Raw genomic sequence first — 20,343 nt, 5'->3', positions numbered from 1 at the left:
AGTGTCAAAGCATGACTCATTTAATCAACGCATAAGCAAATACTGGATTCTAATCCTACTAAAACTTCACAACATGACAGGTTTTAAAACAGTTATCTGTCAGCAAATACATGATGTTACCAAATTCTTCTCTCACAGTGATCCCAAATACACACTAACTCACAGTGTGATTCTAGACAAGCACCACTATCCCTATGAGTTTACCAAAACTCATTCACTACAGTGCAAGTGGTAAGGGAACTGCACACAATCTACATATTTCACGACTGCAATTTACTGTCAATGCATGACTCATTTAATGAAAGCATAAGACATAACTGTCTTCTAATGCTACTAAAACTTGACAAAATGACTGGTTTTAAAACAGTTATCTGTCAGCAAATACACGATGTTACCAAATACTTCTCTCACAGTGGTTCCCAAATGCACACAGACTCACTGTGTGATTCTAGACAAACAACACTATCCCTTGCACTTTACCAAAACACATTTCTTCATCTAGAACTAGTACAACATTTTAGTATAGAAACATAACATAACTCATTTCACAAATTCATAAACAATGACTGGTTTCTAATTCTACCAAAATATAAAAACAGCACAGTTATCTGTCTACAAACACATGAAAAACACAAATGCTTATCACAGAATGGTTTCTACATGCACACACATTGTAGAGAAAAAAAGTACTCCCTACACTTTAGCTGGAAAAATACATTAGTCTGATTAAAATCAAAATAGTCTACATACATCCCCTCACAATTAAATAACTCATCTTTCAAGTTCTTTTGTAGATTAAGAAGTATATCAATCACTCACCATATTTTCTTTTACAGAATCTCTGCACTGTGCACCTCTCAGCAAAAGCAAGAATGGAAAAGTTTCCCTTTCATTTTCCATCACAATCCTTCGCACATGAACTCAAAGGCAAACACACATTTCTATTGGTTAAACATTTCAACCCTTTCCAACTGAAATACATTTCAACCCTTCCCCCAATCTGCCTTCTTCCTGTTACCATAGAAACAGGTCATGGAACACTGCACTGAGCTCACAGGTCACAAGTTCAGCACACAATGTTCCTACACAAGACAGGAAGTGTGCTTGACTTTTCAACATATCAGCTTATCATATATAATGTTCCTTACAATCTGTTTTTGTTAACCAATAACAATCATACCTTTAAAAAACAGAAATATACACCCTACCTTTCAGTGTAGAAAGTTGTCATATAACCAATGATTTCTTGTTGTTTTTCAAAAAACGTTGCCGTGGATCCACGCACCCACCGCGAGAGAATCCGTGCATCCAACGCGATAGGATGCGCGCACCGTGCGCGCATTTCCCTGTTTTTTTTTTTTTAAAAGGGGGCCCCAGGGGGTCCTTCTGGGACCCCCTAAGCACCTCTAGAGGGTCAGAGTATTTCCACTCTGCCCCCTTTATATGTTTTACACACTTATTCCCCTTGCATCTTCAGCCTCGCTTCTACCGAGGCAGAAAATGGCCGCCAACAGTTCCTGGTTTCGAATGTAGAGAGACACTCGACAGCCAATCAGCATTTAGCGCGCGATCGTGAGGGTGCGCGCTCGGTTCGGGGAGGGTGCGCTTACGGTGCGGGTACGGTCCGTGGATCCTCCGCGGCCATAGATATCACTAACTTTTTTACCCTAATTTTCTCAGGAACTACTGAACGGATTCACACCATATATGTAAAAGGCATGAGTCTGAACTGAGGACTACCTCTTTGCCAAATTTGGTGTCCTTCCGTTCAGCGGTTCGGGCGGTAGCTGCAACAACAGATCCTATGGGAAATTGCATGGGGAAAACGCATTTTGGGACCCCCTTTTTTTCTCGGTCCCCGCTTGACGGATCACCGCAAAACTTTCAGGGTAGGAGCGGAGCGGAGCTGGCCAAAAGGTTGGAAAATTGTGCGAGGATTCGTCAACCGGCGCCAACGTTATTCCAAATAGAATTTTGCGGATTTCCTATGGAAAATAGGTCCTAACTATAACTATCTACTGGCGACCGCCAGTAGATAATCTATCTATCTATCTATCTATCTATCTATCTATCTATCTATCTATCTATCTATCTATCTATCTATCTATCTATCTATCTATCTATCTATCTATCTATCTATCTATCTATCTATCTATCTATCTATCTATCTATCTATCTATCTATCTATCTATCTATCTATCTATCTATATACAAATCCCGATAATTTAGTTGAGGCTGTCTTTTTTGGGCGGTCCTCGCATAGGGTATCAGCACCCTGTAATATGAAATACCCAGTTTTCAATATCTGAAAAAAATGCCAGGACACCTTGGAAATGCAGTGTAAATAATACTGACTGCACCAGCAACGCGTTTCAGCTTTCGCCTTGGTCACGCTGAGGATCACGCAGAAACAGTATATTTTTTATTTCTCATTTCTTAAGTGCAATAAACATAGTGAAAGGACCAGTGTATTGTACAATACAATTCATTCAGAAAACATCGCGGCCATTTTGGTACTGTCAGTAATTTCCCAATACTGCTTCTAAAGTGCCTATACATATACATTCTAAGCAAAGCAAAGCAGAACAGCACAAACCAAAACATAATTACGCCCTAGTGGGCTAATGTGTCTTATTTATCTTTCTCATGTGTTTGTTCAACAAGCGATTCAGCCCAAATGGGCGTTGAATTCCACAGTACTCTGTCAAATGACTGGCCTGAATTTTGAGAACAATACACCTCACCTGAAAATGTACAAAAGGAAATTTTAGTGAAGATAAAAACTGTTAAAAAGCAGACAATTTCAACACTAATTACAATAACTCAAGAAAAAATATAATTTTAGAAAGATATTTATTTTACACTCCCTTAGCATTCACTCTAGGTTAGAGGTAACCCCCTTACAGCTTACAATTTTAGTTTAATACCGTAAATGTACCGCTAACTCTTCACTAGAATTTAATCCCAAAGGGGTCATAGTCTCCAGATCAATAATGTATCTAGATTCTAATTGTCGTAGTGTCAATTGTCTATTGCCACCCCTTACCCCAATTGGGACTGCATCAATGACAACCATTCTCAACAATTTCTCATTCTGAAAATGATGTTCAAAAAAGTGTCGAGCAACTGGATATTGCCTGTTGTTGTGTCATATTGCTCTGACATGTTCCAGTACTCGTTTCTTTGCACAATGAATTGTACTGCCGATGTAGATCTTATTACAAGGACTGATTAATGCATAAATGCAATATGTAGTGTTGCATGTTAGGGCCTTCTTGATTTTAAATTCCCTCCCACTACTTGCCATGGTAAGTGTAGTGCAATCAAAGCTATTGCTACATGCCTTGCATTTTTTACAAGAACAAAAGCCTGGTCGGTTAGTACAAATCTTATCATCCTTACTAGTCACATAGTTGGGGCACATTTCATCTCGAAGTGATTTGCTTTTCTGAAAAGTAATCTGCGGACAGCTACTTAGGTATTTTTGAAGATTAGCATCTGTTAACAAGACATGCCAATTCTTTCTTAATATTTGGCGAATGTCTTGAGCTTGCCCTGAATAAGTAGTAATGAACCTCAATGTTTCAGCATCAGTTTGACGATTTTTCGGATGTAATAGTTCAGTACGAGTTGCCCATTCCACTCGATCACATGCCTCTGAAATAGTTTTGTTATTGTACCCTCTTTCTTTGAAACGATGGATCATAATTGCCTTTTCCTCTGTATAGAATCTCTCTGAGCTACAATTACGTTTAGCATGTAACAGTTCCCAATACGGGATACTATAAATAAGTTTTCGAGGATGAGCACTCACAGCATTTAAAATACTGTTCCCTGCAGTAGCCTTGCGGAAAAATCATGTCTCAATGGAATTGTCCACAATCTGTACTTTCACATCTAGAAATTAAATTTCTGTCTTACTTATATTTTGAGTCAGAGCAATATTAAACTGATTGTCATTCAGCCTAGCAATAAACCTCTTAACTGACTAGATATCACCATTCCATATGATGAAAATATCGTCAATAAACCATAGCCACAAGGCACAGCGATCAAAATTTGGGATTGATGATACTACCTGCTCCTCCCAGCAGCCCCTCACCAAATTAGCGTAGCTGGGGGCGAAGCAGGTTCCCATCACTGTGCCTTGTGACTGCCGGTAAATGACATCGTCAAACATGAAAAAATTATTCGTTAGGAAAAATTGAATCATAGCCAGGATCATCTCAGAATGTGACCATAGTGAAATTGAGCGAGTTTTCAGATAGTGTCTAACTGCTTGTAAGCCAAATTCATTATGAATGCAGGTATATAAATTGCACACATCAAGGGTAACCAGGACATAATTAGGTTCCCAATGAATGCCATCAATAAGTGTAAAAAAATGGGTTGTATCCCTCAAATAAGTTGGTAACCTAACCACAAATGGTCTCAAATATTGGTCAATAAAACGGGAAGTATTTTCCAGTAAGGATCCAATTGAAGAGACAATTGGTCTCCCTGGAGGATTTATTGGATTCTTGTGCAATTTCGTCAACAAGTAAAATATGGGGAAACGGGAATATGGGCATCTGAGATAGTTATACTCTTCCTGCGATGTTTTCTGAATGAATTGTATTGTACAATACACTGGTCCTTTCACTATGTTTATTGCACTTAAGTGCTAAGTAACATCCCCCACTGAACTATACAGACACTCATACTGATACTCTAAAAACAAACTAATAACCCATATACACACTCATGCAGCTACTCTCCAACCCATGCAGCCACTTATCCACAAAGTGAGACACTGATACAGATATTTAAATATTTAAACATTACTCACTAATCCTTGTATTCACTAAGATACTGTTAATAAGTCAGTTATACAATTAATTTTACAAAAAAAAAACATCCATTTAGACACTTATTTAAACATTTTTTCTTCCATTAACCTTTAGATATACATATATAAAAAATATTTATTTTTCATAAAGACACATATTCACTGAATGATGTCATCAGTGATGTCATCAGTGATGTCATTTGAGATGTCATCAGTGATGTCATGAGTGATGTCACTGACCATGTCATGAGTGATGTAATATGTGACGTCATCAGCAGTGGATTGCGGGCGCGCGAGTTATAGTTAGCTGAACTAACTATAACGGAGGAATTTCAATGGTTTTGTACGAGTGAAAAGTCCAGCTAACTATAACGCCCTTGACACCTGTGGTTTTTTCAGTGAGTTTCTAAGGTTTTTTTTAATGCTAATTCCTAACTATAACGTGCCTGAAACCTATGGTTTTTTCAGTGAATTTCAAAGGTTTTTTAAATGCTAATTTCTAACTATGCCTACAGAGATAGGACATGTTAAGAAAGAAGAAAAAACGCACAGAAAGAAAAAAAAGAAATGCAGAAAGAAGCAACAGAAGTCAAAGACGAAGAAAAGTGCAGGAAGAAGGATAACGTGCAGAAAGAACAAACAGAAGAGCAGAAAGAAGCCTTGTTGCAAAATCATCCTGTACCCTCAACTTTTTCAGATGGATACTGGTGGTAACTGAGTCTGACTAACCAGTCCTAGAGCCAGTGCTATGTTAAAAGACACTTAGAATACAGTGAAAACACCTACATACTTTAGGGAACACTATGCGTTGGGGCCCCCCTGTGATCAGCATGACCTCCTCTGTAAGCCCCTAGTATATAATAGGACAGGGTATTAAAACTACCTCTTAAAATGCGCCACAGGGCGTGTTTGCACATGTCACCTCAGGCCCCGTCCCCTCACTTCCCCACTGTGTAAACACGCCCTGTGGCCGTTTTACGTTCAGAGATTAAGTCCCCTTGAATCCTGAGGGTCCCTAGGGTCCAACTAGACCACTAGGTACCTCCAGTAAGTGCCACAGAGCGGCCTAGACCACCTCTCTGTAACGCAGCCCAGTGGCGCTTACTGGAAGCATCTGGTGGGCTAGTTGGACCCCAGGGTCCCTCAGGATTGAAGGGGAATTATTTCCCTAACTTAAAACGCGCCACAGGGCTTGTTTGCACACGTTAACTCAGGCCCCGTCCCCTCCCTTCACCACTGTGTAAACACGCCCTGTGGCCATTTTTAGTTGGGAGATTAAGTTAATTTGAATCCTGAGGGTCCCTAGGGTCCAACTAGCCCACTAGATACCTCCAGTAAGCGCCACAGAGCTGCGTTGCAGAGTGGTGTAAAAAGTGGCACGGCCTGGACCACCTTTCTGCAACGCAGCTCAGGGGCGCTTACTGGAAGTACCTGGTGGGCTAGTTAGCCCCCAGGGGCCCTCAGGATTGAAGGGGAATTATTTCCCCAACTTAAAATGCGCCATAGGGCGTGTTTGCACACATCACCTCAGGCCCCGTCCCCTCCCTTCCCCACTGTGTAAACACGCCCTGTGGCCGTTTTTTAAGTTGGGAGATTAAGTCCCCTTGAATCCTGAGGATCCCTAGGGCCAAAATAGCCCACTAGGTACGTCCAGTAAGCGCCATTGCAGAGAGGTGTAAAAAGGGGCACGGACTGCACCACCTCTCTGCAACGCAGAGCCGTGGCGCTTACTGGAAGCACCTGGTGGGCTAGTTGGCCCCCAAGGTCCCTCAGGATTGAAAGGGAATTAATTCCCCAACTTAAAACGCGCCACAGGGCGTGTTTGCCCACGTCACCTCAGGCCCCGTCCCCTCACTTCACCACTGTGTAAACGCACCCTTTGGCTGTTCTAAGTTGAGAGATTAAGTCCCCTTGAATCCTAAGGGTCCCTAGGGTCAAACTAGCCCACGAGGTACCTCCAGTAAGCGCCACAGAGCTGCGTTGCATAGAGGTGTAAAAAAGGGCATGGCCTCAGAACACCGGTCTGCAACATAGCTCCCTGGCACATACTGGAGATACCTGTTGGGCTAGTTGGCCCTCAGGGACCCTCATTATTGAAGAGGAATTAATTCCCCAACTTACAACTGGCCAGGGGGCGCATTTGCAGAGTGCTGCAAGGAGGGGGCGTGGCCTCCGGCACGACGCCGGTCTTTTATTTATTTTATTTTTTTAAGATGGAGGGCTGTGTGGCCCCCCTTCTTTTTCTAATTTACTGGCCCTGGGGACCCCATCTCCCAGGGCCTGCACTGCACCCTAATTTTTTTGGGTTAAAAAAAATAAATTTGGCCCGCCCAAGGCCTTAATCGGCGCCGGGGACCCAAACCCCCGGTCATGGCCTTTTAAAAAAAAATTCTTTAGGAGGGGGCTGCGTTGCCCCTCTCCTCAGGCCACTTATGGCCCCGGGGACACCATCCCCCGGGGCCGGCCTTTGTTTTTTATTATTTAAAAAAATATATATTTATAGAAACACCTAGGACATGCTGGACAAACCGTATGTACCTATCACCATGACGATTTGCGTGATATTCATTAAAAGGCGACTATGCATAGAATGAATCCACATGGAATGTATTTACACTGCTAGTGAAGCTCTGACGTGTCTGACGCCCTACCGTGCCTAATCCCGGCGCCCCCGCCGGTGGGTACTCTCTAAGTAGACACCCTTGTCGTTTATTTATTCAAACATGGGTAGCTATTGACGGGCACATTTCATATACACGCACACCAAGCCATTCAAAGGGGATTCAACAAAAATTCGACCAAACTATGCAAGAAACCCCCCTCACGGTTAATAAAACACACATCCACCGCCGGATGTGTAATACTTTTTATTTTACTCTCTGGAAAGGAGACAAACCTCACTTTAGAGTCACAATGTATTGCATATTATATTTCACGCCCGGTTCATCTTATATCACACTTTTTGGTGCATAGTTTATACCATATACTATATCTAGTTTTCAATTTCGTGCTCTCAGGGCTATGTTCTATATAACACTGCGTCCACCTACCCTTTTCACGGGCATTACATTTTGCGATGGGGGGTGGAGGGTCAGGGGGTGTTTCTGCCAAGTGAGCCCGGAGTCACAGTCACAAACGTCCTCTTCTTCCTGAATAAAAGTGAGATTATGCTGCATACTTGTTCATATTTTAAGTAGTTCGCACATTTTAAAAACAATAAAGTTCCTAATACCCACCTTCTCTGAACAGTTAGCTTGCTGCCCCATCCACCTCCTCCCTATCCTCTGTTGTCTGAATCCATGGACTAGCCTCCTCCCTCCTGCCATGCATGGTCTGATGTGCTGCCACTGCCCTCCATTTAGCATGATGTACCAGTCCACTCCTCCTGCCCTCCATTGCCCAATTCTATGGCCCATCATTGACCTCCTGCTTAGCCTCTGTGCTTAGCTTTCTGCCCCTATTCTCCTTCCCCCTGCTCCATCCTTTTTGCCCACCATGTTCCATGGACCTGCCACTCCTATCTACTCTGAGTGTTCTGTTGAGCTGCCACTCCCCTCCCACCTACCTAGCATTGCCAGATGACTGTAACCTGTCCCTGCCACCTCCACCCTGCCTGTCCACATGCCATGCCCCCATCCCCTTCATCCTGTCCTCCATGGTCCATTTTACTGCCACACTCTTCTGCCCTCCCTGGTCTGTTGTGTTGCAACTGCTCCTCCTGCCTGCCCCGTGCGGTCTGTTGTGAGGCCCCTTCCCCTGAACTCTCTTGTCTGTGCCCAGGTCCTGACCCTCCCTTCTATCCTCCATGGTCCTTTGTGCATGCCCCTGCACCCTCCTTCTTGCCCATCATAGCCATTGTGCTGACACTAACCCTCCAGCTTGCCATGCATGGTCTTCTGTGCTGCCTTGGCCCCTCCCACCTTCCCTGTGTGGTCAGCTAGCTGCCCCTGACCCCCTCCCACCTTCCCTCCATGGTCTGTGTGTACGCCATCATAGTCTCATTGTTGCTCTCCATGGTGTGTCTTGTTTCTAGTGCCCATCCTGCCTGACCTCCATGGTCATCTTGCTGCTCCTGCCCTGCCCCCTTGCCCCCAGCCCTCTATTTCCATGTGCAGACCCCTATTCCCTCCCTCCTGGCTTGTCTGTTCCATTGTAATGCCCCTGATCCGTCCCTCCTACCCTTTATGGTCTGTTACACTGCAGCTTTCTCTCCTGTCTGTCCATTATGGTCACCTAGCTACCATTGCCTCTTTCCCCTCTGTTCTCTGTTGTCCATGTGCATGGTCCTGTCCCCTCCCTATTGCTTTCTATCAGCGAAGTCATGAGTGATGTCACTGACCATGTCATGAGTGATGTAACATGTGACGTCATCAGCAGTGCATTGCGGGCTCACGAGTTATAGTTAGCTGAACTAACTATAACGGGGGAATTTCAATGGTTTAGTACGAGTGAAAAGTCCAGCTAACTATAACGCCCCTGAAACCTACGTTTTTTTCAATGAATTTCTAAGGTTTTTTAAATGCTAATTCCTAACTATAACGTGCCTGAAACCTATGGTTTTTTCAGTGAATATATATATATATATATATATATATATATATATATATATATATATATATATATATATATATATATATATATCACACCAAACGTCCTTCCCCTTCTTGAAAGGATGTCAGCCCACACAGGTAAGTGAAAGTTCCTCTCTTTATTGCAGTGCACAGAAACGATCGGCATGATGCATTTCAGCATAATAGCCTTCCTCAGATGCCTTTCATCGGATGGTGATTCACTGTTCACTTTTAAAAGCGCCTCACTCTGATTGGTAGAGACACTCCCACATGGTTTCAGGGGCGGGTATTCAAACCAATGTCCGAACCTCCTCAGCTGCAGCAACACCTGCGTAAGTACTTGCCCAAGTGGGCGGTGTCCGCAGCTACACCACTGAATCCTGGATCTTGTATTGAAAAGAGCGGAACTTTCACCCCTTCATCCAGCCGCAAGTCACCACAGCGAGCCAAGACATCCACCGCTACAGTGAGTATGAATGTAGCCACGCAGTCATGGCCCAGCAGATCCTGGCTTTGTAACTCACTGCGGAGTGTGGCGGTTCGGCGTTTTCCCAAGCGCCTTGAGATTTCCCACAAATTGCCACTGAACGCCGAACTCTTAAGGACGGGGACTTGAAAGAGCTTGTGGCCAGCTCCTAACACCACACCAAACGTCCTTCCCCTTCTTGAAAGGATGTCAGCCCACACAGGTAAGTGAAAGTTCCTCTCTTTATTGCAGTGCACAGAAACGATCGGCATGATGCATTTCAGCATAATAGCCTTCCTCAGATGCCTTTCATCGGATGGTGATTCACTGTTCACTTTTAAAAGCGCCTCACTCTGATTGGTAGAGACACTCCCACATGGTTTCAGGGGCGGGTATTCAAACCAATGTCCGAACCTCCTCAGCTGCAGCAACACCTGCGTAAGTACTTGCCCAAGTGGGCGGTGTCCGCAGCTACACCACTGAATCCTGGATCTTGTAGTGAAAAGAGCGGAACTTTCACCCCTTCATCCAGCCGCAAGTCACCACAGCGAGCCAAGACATCCACCGCTACAGTGAGTATGAATGTAGCCACGCAGTCATGGCCCAGCAGATCCTGGCTTTGTAACTCACTGCGGAGTGTGGCGGTTCGGCGTTTTCCCAAGCGCCTTGAGATTTCTCACAAATTGCCACTGAACGCCGAACTCTTAAGGACGGGGACTTGAAAGAGCTTGTGGCCAGCTCCTAACACCACACCAAACGTCCTTCCCCTTCTTGAAAGGATGTCAGCCCACACAGGTAAGTGAAAGTTCCTCTCTTTATTGCAGTGCACAGAAACGATCGGCATGATGCATTTCAGCATAATAGCCTTCCTCAGATGCCTTTCATCGGATGGTGATTCACTGTTCACTTTTAAAAGCGCCTCACTCTGATTGGTAGAGACACTCCCACATGGTTTCAGGGGCGGGTATTCAAACCAATGTCCGAACCTCCTCAGCTGCAGCAACACCTGCGTAAGTACTTGCCCAAGTGGGCGGTGTCCGCAGCTACACCACTGAATCCTGGATCTTGTAGTGAAAAGAGCGGAACTTTCACCCCTTCATCCAGCCGCAAGTCACCACAGCGAGCCAAGACATCCACCGCTACAGTGAGTATGAATGTAGCCACGCAGTCATGGCCCAGCAGATCCTGGCTTTGTAACTCACTGCGGAGTGTGGCGGTTCGGCGGTTTCCCAAGCGCCTTGAGATTTCCCACAAATTGCCACTGAACGCCGAACTCTTAAGGACGGGGACTTGAAAGAGCTTGTGGCCAGCTCCTAACACCACACCAAACGTCCTTCCCCTTCTTGAAAGGATGTCAGCCCACACAGGTAAGTGAAAGTTCCTCTCTTTATTGCAGTGCACAGAAACGATCGGCATGATGCATTTCAGCATAATAGCCTTCCTCAGATGCCTTTCATCGGATGGTGATTCACTGTTCACTTTTAAAAGCGCCTCACTCTGATTGGTAGAGACACTCCCACATGGTTTCAGGGGCGGGTATTCAAACCAATGTCCGAACCTCCTCAGCTGCAGCAACACCTGCGTAAGTACTTGCCCAAGTGGGCGGTGTCCGCAGCTACACCACTGAATCCTGGATCTTGTAGTGAAAAGAGCGGAACTTTCACCCCTTCATCCAGCCGCAGGTCACCACAGCGAGCCAAGACATCCACCGCTACAGTGAGTATGAATGTAGCCACGCAGTCATGGCCCAGCAGATCCTGGCTTTGTAACTCACTGCGGAGTGTGGCGGTTCGGCGTTTTCCCAAGCGCCTTGAGATTTCCCACAAATTGCCACTGAACGCCGAACTCTTAAGGACGGGGACTTGAAAGAGCTTGTGGCCAGCTCCTAACACCACACCAAACGTCCTTCCCCTTCTTGAAAGGATGTCAGCCCACACAGGTAAGTGAAAGTTCCTCTCTTTATTGCAGTGCACAGAAACGATCGGCATGATGCATTTCAGCATAATAGCCTTCCTCAGATGCCTTTCATCGGATGGTGATTCACTGTTCACTTTTAAAAGCGCCTCACTCTGATTGGTAGAGACACTCCCACATGGTTTCAGGGGCGGGTATTCAAACCAATGTCCGAACCTCCTCAGCTGCAGCAACACCTGCGTAAGTACTTGCCCAAGTGGGCGGTGTCCGCAGCTACACCACTGAATCCTGGATCTTGTAGTGAAAAGAGCGGAACTTTCACCCCTTCATCCAGCCGCAAGTCACCACAGCGAGCCAAGACATCCACCGCTACAGTGAGTATGAATGTAGCCACGCAGTCATGGCCCAGCAGATCCTGGCTTTGTAACTCACTGCGGAGTGTGGCAGTTCGGCGTTTTCCCAAGCGCCTTGAGATTTCCCACAAATTGCCACTGAACGCCGAACTCTTAAGGACGGGGACTTGAAAGAGCTTGTGGCCAGCTCCTAACACCACACCAAACGTCCTTCCCCTTCTTGAAAGGATGTCAGCCCACACAGGTAAGTGAAAGTTCCTCTCTTTATTGCAGTGCACAGAAACGATCGGCATGATGCATTTCAGCATAATAGCCTTCCTCAGATGCCTTTCATCGGATGGTGATTCACTGTTATATATATATATATATATTCAATGAAAAAACCATAGGTTTCACCCATGTTACAGTTAGCTGGACATTTCACTCGTAAAAAACCATTGAAATTCCCCCGTTATAGTTAGTGCAGGCAACTATAACTCACGCGACCGCAATCCTCTGCTGATGCTAATACTGTATTTAGACACTTATTTGCCCATGTCTTCTTCCATTAAATTTTAGCTATACATATATTACAAATATTTTTTTTTCATAAAGACACATATGTCATCAGCAGAGGATTGCGGTCGCGTGAGTTATAGTTACCTGCACTAACTATAACGGGGGAATTTCAATGGTTTTTTACGAGTGAAATGTCCAGCTAACTGTAACATGTGTGAAACCTATGGTTTTTTCATTGAATTTGCAAGGTTTTTTAAATACTAATTCCTAACTATAACGTGTGTGAAACCTATGGTTTTTTCAGTGAATTTGTATGGTTTTTTAAATGCTAAGTTACTTTACGCCGTTCGTGGCGTGCGCGCCCACTTTACGCAGTTAGTGCCGTGCACGCACGGTGGGCACGCGGTGCGCTACGCGCACCGCGTTCCCACGTTACGCTGGATGGGCCATGTACGCACGATGCGCTTTGCGCACCGTCCGCACACGGACATATTATGCGCATCCTTGTGAAAGGTTATCTATTATTTGTTTTACTAATACATATGCCATGCACAAAAGGTGTACTTCGGGCACCTTTTGCACACGGGGTGGTGCAAGTGTGGATATTGCTTTTTTTTTTTATTTATTTTTTACCGTACGCGTACGGTAAGCGTAATCGGCGTTTTTTGAAAACAAAAATATATATTTTTTTACCTTGGGGGTTCTTATGGGACACCCTAACCATGGCTATGTGGTTAGGAGCTGTCTAGCCTGCCCCTTTTCGTGTTATCCAGCTTTGTTTTTCCTCCCCCCCTCAGAGTGCGAGAGAGAAAATGGCGGCCGACACTTCCTGGTTTTGACCGATTCGAATGTTTACTAAGATCTAACAGCCAATCAGAATCGCGCTCGCGCACGTCACCGTACGCGTACGGTAAGCTTACGGTAAGCTTACTGTAAGCGCACCGTAAGCTGCCACAGATATATATATTGATTTAAATGCTATTTTCTGTGGAACTACTGAACAGATTTACACCAGACCTACAAAAGGCACTTCCTTGACCTGTAGACTACCTCTCTGCCAAATTTCAAGTAACTCTGTTCAGCCGTTCGGGCTGTAGCTGTGTCTAAAGGTCCTATGGAAAAATGCATGGGGAAAACGTGTTTTGGGACCCCCCTTTTTTCTCAGCCCCCGCTTGACGAATCCCCCCGAGACTTTCAGGGTAGGAGCGGACCATAGCGCCCCATTAGTTGTGAAAATTTCGCGAGGATTCGTCGACCGGCGCCAAAGTTATTCAAAATAGAATGTTGCGGTTTTCCTATGGAAACAGGGTCCTAACTATAACTATCTACTGGCGACCGCCAGTAGATAATGTATATATATGTATATATATATATATATATATATATATATATATATATATATATATATATATTTATATCAGCCCCAATTCCCCTCCATGCACAGGAATTATTGCACTCACAGGGACGTAGAAAAAAACGTTATTTTCTTTTTTCAATTGGCCAGCAACAAACGCGTTTCGGCGAACTGCCTTTTTCGGTGTTGATGACACACCGGAGAGGGCCATGTTTATATTGTCAGTGAAACAAAGAAAGGACCCGCGTGCTACTACTAATAGACACGCCATCTTTGAAAAGGTTCTATATGAACCAACATATTATAATTGCCTTATTTTTTAACATGAAATCATTTTATTACACCATAACTATGCACGTCCATAAAACAAACTTCAAGTGAATAAACATACATTGATATAATCACCTTAAAATCCATGAATTAGTTTCTTATGTTTTATAAATGCTAATTTAGGTAAAAAGATCTCGCCATGGATCGGCTATGGTCCCTACTTCGTCTCACTGTTAATGCATGATATCTTAGTAATCATGTTGTTACTTAGGCAAAATTCCAAAAACTCAATCAACATTTGATTGTGTTCTGCATATCGTAGCTGTCGTTTTTCCAAATAGAATTTCACTGCTTTAACGCCATCCCTATGGTCTATACATGTATAGAGACTAGTGATATCAAGTACCATCAATTGGTAGTCAGGCCCCCACTCCTGTTGCGTAATTTTGTTAAAAAAATCCTTTGTATCTTTTATATAGGAATCCAATTGTGTTACATAAGGAAATAAAAAATGATTTATAAACATTGACAAATGCTCAGTCAAACCATTTAAAGATGTCTTCAGTGATGTCATGAGTGATGTTACTGACCATGTAATGAGTGATGTAATATGTGACGTCATCACCAGTGCATTGCGGGCGCGCGAGTTATAGTTAGCTCAACTAACTATAACAGGTGAATATCTCTGGTTTTATATGAGGCAAATGTCCAACTAACTATAACGTCTCTGAAACCTATGGTTTTTTCAGTGAATTTCTAAGGTTTTTTAAATGCTAATTCCTAACTATAACGTCCCTGAAACCTATGTTTTTTTCAGTGAATTTCTAAGGTTTTTTAAATGCTAATTCCTAACTATAACTTCTGTAAAACCTATGGTTTTTTCAGTGAATTTCAAAGGTTTTTTAAATATCGAACTACTATTGTGCTATTTGTCATTAGTACTGTTTTTTCTAACTTTTGAACTACATAAAATAAACTGCAAAACTGCTATGTAATGTACTATATTTCACAAATTACAGTGAGCTTTTAAATAGTTTACCATTCAGAAAAAATTGTTCTCCCTTTTTTTGCTGCTATCAGCTTCTACTTAACTTCACTATTCACAGTGATGTCAGTGTAGATTCATCATAAACAGCAGGGAAAAAAATAATCAACTAGATTGTTAAAAAAAGCAAATCCCTAATTCTCGCAAATAGAATTCAAAATCAACACAAATAACACATCCAATACTATTTCCAATCTGCAAATCTTACCTTTACTTTGTAGTTTCTGTTCACATTTTGCAATACGCCAAATAATGTATCAAAAATTTTGCTTTGAATTCATCCAGTATGAATTCCTTAAAGTATATTTACACCTTCCCACTAGGCCGAATGATGTATCTAAACTCTTTGTTTCAGAAATATCAAGTATGAGTTGGGTAATTCATAAGGCAATCCCGGTTTCATTTCCAAGTGTGTATCGTTGCAGTGACTCCAACCATTATTACACTTTAAATAAACTGTATAATGTCCACTTGTGGTAGTACTTCCAGCATGGAAAACAATAGCAACTGTTGCAAAAGTTCTTCCAGAAATAGATACTTAACTAGCAACAAAATTTTTAATTTTGGGTTCCACTTTTCTTCCATTTGGTCTACCGCGTTGCAGCATTAAAATCAAATATTTTCCATATCTTTGTAGGCATAATGTAGATAGCATTGTTGATTTACAACAAGAACAGATCATCTCGTGATCAGCTTCTTTTACTAATTTGGAAAATGGTACAGATTTGCAGTCAGGTATTGTCAAATATAGAAATCGTTCTCTGTCAACTATAGTGCTTGAAGATAATGAACACTGTTCACATTTATGTTCCCATTTGTAACTGAGTCCAAATAAACTCTCAATCTGAATTCCTTCATCTTCTAGTACTCCAAGCATAACCATCAGAAATTCTTGTGCATCTTGTTGTATATTAGCACTGAACGTTAAAGACCCAGTACATGTATCCAACAGTTGGCGAATTCTTGTAATAAAGTATAAAGTGCCGAACATAATCTTTTTTTCTGACTTTCCATAATTTCACCATAAACATCTTCAAGATAAAATATAACGTTTAGAATAACATTACCGTAGCAGTTGACACCAGAAGCATTTTCTAATTGGTATCCGACAACACCATCACTTGTTTCTATTTTCTGTCTCTTAACATATTTTTTCTCTTGATTTTGTTTCTGCTTTCCAACCATAGTTGATTCTTCAACATGTTTGCGTTTTGAACACACAACACTTTTCTCATAAATTGGATATTCACCTAAACTTGGAGCATAAAGTCTTCTTAAACGATTATATTCTCTTACACAATTAACATCAGCACTAACCTTGTTCTCATCAAAATCAATTAAATACAAACCAGACAACGTTCTAACTAGGGATAAAGCAACATATACCATTCCCTCTTTAAACACAGTTCTTCCTACATTTACCAAAGCATTATCTACACTTAAACCTTGAGATTTATGAATAGTTATTGCATATGCTAAACAGAAGGGAAACTGTTTTCTACGAACATACAAGTCTTTTACAAGCAAAAAATGTACAGCACAAAGAGCAATCTGTCTTACCTCTGTAATCTGATCAAATTTAACTTTCAAGAATTCAATTCCATTTCTATTTGGATATTTCACAAAATCAACAACTTTCCCAATTGCTCCATTCACTAAACCTTCTTCTACATTCAGATTATGCCTCAAAATTACCCGACAGTTTAAACATACATCTAATTGTTTTTCTAAGCCAGCAGTTTTTGATAAAGACGCGCCAACTACTGCCACTATTGCTGGGGACAACAAGACCCACAAGCCTTTGCTCCCTGGTGGGAGGAACTACTGCTGACTACACGCTACAAAAGCGCTCGCAGACACTGCCGCGCGGGACGCGCCAACTACTGCCACTATCGCTGGGGACAACAAGACCCACAAGCCTTTGCTCCCTGGTGGGAGGAACTACTGCTGACTACGCGCCACAAAAAAGCTCGCAGACACCGCCGCGCGGGACGCGCCAATTACTGCCACTATCGCTGGGGACAACAAGACCCACAAGCATTTGCTCCCTGGTAGGAGGAACTACTGCTGACTACGCGCTACAAAAGCGCTCGCAGACTCCGCCGCACGGGACACGCCAACTACTGCCACTATCGCTGGGGACAACAAGACCCACAAGCCTTTGCTCCCTGGTGGGAGGAACTAATGCTGACTACGCGCTACAAAAGCGCTCGCAGACACCGCCGCGCGGGACTCGCGTGGGCCGTGCCCGGGCCAAGGGCGGGCTCGTCCTTGCCCGTCAGGGGCCAGAGGAGGCCGGGACGGGACACCCCCCTAACATCGCCATTGGATACCCTCGATAGGCTGGTTATTTGCCCAAAGGTACTGTTATCTCTGATCATTACTTTTTCCTTGGGCTTTTTAACTAAGGATTTGCAGGTCAGGACCATCCTTTTAACCAACCTACACAATGGGTAAAAACCAAAAGGTCGTAGTCTCCCGCCCCGTGACGAGACAACAGGTGGCCACGACACTACCCCTTCCTTCGCTAACGGCTATCGATAAGATGCTCCAAAAAACCATTGGGGTAGTGGTAAATGCTATTGAAAACACAGAACAAAGGTTGTCAATTACCCCTGTGGCCCCCTTGGTAGAGCAAGTAGGGGACTATTCAGCAATTGTAACAAACACTCCAGACGTAAGTTGCTTCCTTACGCCGTCATTTGCTGATCTACCCTGCTCCCAGGTCCCTTAGCAATGCATCCCTAAGCTCATCTCCACTTCCTCCAAACACTATTAAAATAAATAAACCGGGCCCTAGAGGTAAGAAAAGGAGACTTGTAAAGAAGTCAATTAAAAATATAGGGCATAAGTACGATTCTGTACTAACTACCACCGGCCCTTCCCCAGCGAATACGGGAGCTCCGCTGTGGGTTACTAGTTTAGTAGCAGACTTCCAGTCTCTTTTGGAACAGATTATTGGTAAACATATCAAATCTCTGGCATCTAGGATTGATAGATTAGTCTCTACCCTCAATAATATGGGTTTGGGGAAAACGTCCCCAACGGTCCCACATGGGAAATCTGCCTCTAGTGGAGCAGGTGGTAGTGCTCCTCAAGTTGGGACTGCCTTAGTAGTTGATAGTGTTACAGGGAGCAAAGGAACACGATTGGCCCCCATTACCAATGAGCCAGCTTTGGAAACAGATAGCCCTTCTCCTACATACATAGTCGCTAATGGTTCCCAGGTAGCTGCGATCCCGGTCCCGGCTTCTGTAAATGCAAAGGCCACTCCCAGTGATGAGAAAACAGGATGTGAAAGATATAGACTGGAAAGGGGGTCCTCCGATGTCTTGGTTCCAACAAATATAAATCCATCTTCCATAGCTACCCCATCGGAGTTGCAAACTATTAACCTTCCCCCAGAGTCTTTACCATATGTTGTAGTTCTAACAGGAGTACCACTTTTAACCCAGGGAAAAAATGAAAGCCATACTGAGTTAAAAAATAGGTGTATCCAGTGGCTTAATGTAAACAGACCTCTCCCCTCCTACATTTCTGGGGAAATGCTCTCTGTAAGACGAATAGACTGGATTGGGAAGGGTCCCAAAACTATTGCAGGGAATTGTGTAGTAATAAACTTTAGGGATACTGCTGCCTTTGATTACATCTGTGGTTTGTCCCCCTCTAGATTAATTACTCAAATCCTCCCCCTCCACTTGTCATACTTTTATCCCGTGCTCCATTTGAGATCAGCTCATTGTAAAAGTGCTAAATATGACGAGGGCCGAAATGGATGTTCATCTGGAGTGCACCAGGGGCAAACAAGCTGGGTGGACTTCTATGCCTATAATCCCCCTTTGTCTTCATTTGCGCATAGAAATAGGTTTAGTGTACTGAACCAGGTTGATTGACGCCCACATGACAAGGAACTAGTCCCGAATAACACTAGTGAAACATCTACCCCTTTAACTGCACTGGAGGGAAATCCCAAAACCCTTATCTCTGCAGAGGGCACACCTTCTGGTTCTTCGGGCTGGGCGGGAGGGAGTGATTCGGGGGATGTGGGGCTCCCGCAGGGAGTTTCTGTTGTAGGGGGGGAAGCACCTAGTATAGACAAAACGCAGAGGAAAGTTCACTTAGAGTCCCTCATTTACAATAGTTCTTCTATTATGGCAATAGGAATCCCCAAAGACACTGGTAAGGTAGTCGATGGCACTATAAAAATCCTTTCGTGGAATGTAGCTGCTTTAAAAAACAAATTATCTATTCCTGACTGGGGCTCCTTTATGGCAGCACATGATATCTGCCTGATCCAGGAAACTTGGGCTTTAGAGGAGAGTGTTAGTCCAGGTTATGCAACTTTTCATACTTTGGCAGTAACTAGTGGCAGAGGCCGCCCATCTGGTGGCCTGTCAATTTGGATAGGCACCCACTTGAGCATCCAAGCTACTCAAATACCAACTATCTCCTCAGATGTTCAATGTGTGTTATTGACACCCCTGAACACACCAAAAATAGCCATAATAAATATCTATTCTAGGCCTGTCAAGGCATGGACTCGGCTGGTCCTCCAAATAAAATCATTCTCACTTGCTACGTCTTTGCGAGCGTGTAATGGGGGACTGGACCCAGACCGTCCGGGATTTCCTACATTTAACAGGGTAGAACAGACGTCCACCATTGATTACATCATGATGGAAGTAAGACATTGGGACAGGCTCTTGGAATTTAGAGTGTATCCGAGATATGATAGTGACCACAATGCCCTTGTCCTAACACTGAAGCCGGGGAGCTTTTGGCTGACTAACCCTGAAGCTGGTCCTACTACTAATATGATCACGCCCCTTTTGGTCTCGAATAATCGACGTAGGGTTAATTGGCCTCATTTTCAGAACTCCCCGTCTAGGCTGGGTGAAGTATACCAGCTTGCTATACCAAGGATAGCTGCGATGGCTGATTTGCCACCAAACGGCCATGCTGTAAAAATCCATAGGCAGTTGGCCAGTGTGTTGGGGGATGTTCTTTGCCCACTAATTAGGCCTAGACGAGGTGGGGCTAAGAT

The sequence above is a fragment of the Triturus cristatus genome, chromosome 8 (genome assembly GCF_964204655.1).
Source record: "Triturus cristatus chromosome 8, aTriCri1.1, whole genome shotgun sequence".
Lineage (NCBI taxonomy): Eukaryota > Metazoa > Chordata > Amphibia > Caudata > Salamandridae > Triturus > Triturus cristatus.
Note: the sequence above shows the minus strand (reverse complement) of the source record.